We start from the raw sequence: 2,319 nt of genomic DNA on the forward strand, positions 1-2,319 counted from the left end.
ACTGGGGTTAATGAGCCTACAAGAGTCGGCCCCCAAGCCCAGGCTACTTCAGATTTTCCAGGGCAGAGGTTGAGGTGTCCCGACGGGTGGACCCCGTCTCTCCCAGGCTCTGCGCGCTCCAGAAGTGGCGCTGGAGTGCAGCGCGGAGCAGGGAAGGGGACGCGGAGTCCTTCGCGCCCAGCGGCTGGTCAGCTCACTACACACTCAGCGTGACTCACTGGCGGCCCCGAAATGCCTCCCGGTTTCCTCATCGCAGTCTGACTGCCCCGAGCCCCGAGGGAAATTTTCATGAGGGTGATTACCCTGCCGTCATTAAAAGCTGGTAAATCGCACCCAGGGACCGAGGCCGCGGCTGCCTCTGAACTGCAGCCCGAGTTCATCAGTCCCCCAGCCGAGGGCGACCCTACTCGGCCTCCCTGGAGACCTGTTCGAATCCCAGTGTCCAGGTACCAGGCGCAGAATCTACTGGTGAAGTCGCTGGCTGCCTAGTCAAACCCCCATCTGGACCCACACCTCCTGAGGACAGGTCTGGGTCTTCACAGAGTCGCATCTCAAGCGTCCTTCAGTTCAGCCACTACTACTCATGAGAGCCTTGTCACCGGTTCCTCCTTGCAGGCAATGGGCCGAATGCCTCCCATAGGTTGTTGGCACACCGGTCCTGCTCACCGGTCCTGTTTGAATTCATTTGTGTAATCCTTTGGGAAATGGGTCTCCCCCCCCCCCACCTCACATGGACTCTACAGGGCCGTGGACTACTTCTCATTTTTTATTATATTCCTATTGCATCCTGTGCCTCTTCCCTCCTCATCCCACCACCTGGGCCTCCACCTGGCCTGGGTGTCTGGTGTATAGCAGGTCTCAGCCTTTTTGAATTAACAAGTCCCCATGAGGCAATAGAATTGTTTGATGACCTCCCTCCTCCCACTTCCCCCCATCCCTCCAACATTTGGCAACTATTTTGCGCCTATTGTGTTGCCTTACATTAGGGGTAAGGCATTGATAAAAGCAGTTCTAGTCCTTGCACGGAGGAAATGCAGGTCTCATGAGTGTTCAGGGCGGGGACAGACAATAAACAAATACAGGTGATAAGGCTTATGGGGAAAAATCAATTAGGGCGAGGGCGTGAAGAGTGCAGGCTGTATTCTGGCAGTTCTTCCGTGGTCATTGCAATGGAGACAGTGTTGGTACCACTGGTTTCTCCAATCTGTGGTCAAAGTGTCAACCCAGCTATGGCCTGACTTACTGGATGCTTACAGGATTGCAACAAAGTATACTAGGGAAAGTCAGACCTGAAGGCAAAGTCACCTGCTACGTGGCCCCTTCCCCTGGGGAATCAGTCCCTGTTCTCCTGGTTCAGCTTTCTGCCCTACCATCAGATGGCCCAAGATAAAATTCTGACAGTGTGAGGACAGAGTCATTTTCAGAGGCCTCCTCAGCAAGGGGCATAGGATCACAGATGACTGTGACTGTGGTTCTCCCAGTCCTAAATCTCAGAGCCACACTCCCCTCTTGTACAAACCCTCTCTGAGAGGTGGGCAAGCTTCTTCTAGACCCCAAATGAAAGAAAAAGTTGCTGCAATGGAAACTCGAATGAATCCTCTCCCGTTGCCTACTTCCCTTGCGCGGTCACACTTCCGGCTGCCACCACAAGGTATTTTGGGCTCAAAAACAAAGCGTCAGATCTATTTGAGCAATTTTGTTCCATCGGAGTAGAAGCCCAGGGGCCTGTGGCCGCCCCAGGCTTGGCCACTTCCCCAGGGAGCTGACGCGTTTCCCGTTCTCCGCCAAGGTCCAATTTAGTAACTCAGACCAGCCACTTTTGGCTTCTCCTTGCCCTGGGCTGGGCAGCATATGGGCAAGGGGCCAGATGTAGGGCTGCTGGAAGAATGAGCATGTGTCTGGGTGCCTTCCTTTTGAACTTCAGGGAAAGGCCTGGTTCCCCTCTTCTGCAAGAACATCTCCCTCTCCTCTCCCCCCCCAAATAAATAGACACGAAACCACTACTGTAGCCACCAAAAATCCACTTGTAGTATCGGGAGAGACTGCAAAGTGAGAGTTGTGGTTAGGTTATGTCTGGTCCTCAGTCTGATAAAAAAAAAACAGTGTCTCTCTGGTGTCACTGGTGAGTTGTGTATTTGGGTTGTGAGCAAAGTGGGTGTGCATGGATGGAGATTGCATGTGTATGCAAATCCCAAGTGTGCACTTGCTGGGCTGAACAATGCACACATACACAGCTTGCATGGATGTCTAGAAAGAGCTTGGCAGAACTGATACCCTGCAGTGTCTAGCGGGTGCGTATACCATGTGATTTTGTGTGGG

The sequence above is a fragment of the Castor canadensis genome, chromosome 14 (genome assembly GCF_047511655.1).
Source record: "Castor canadensis chromosome 14, mCasCan1.hap1v2, whole genome shotgun sequence".
Lineage (NCBI taxonomy): Eukaryota > Metazoa > Chordata > Mammalia > Rodentia > Castoridae > Castor > Castor canadensis.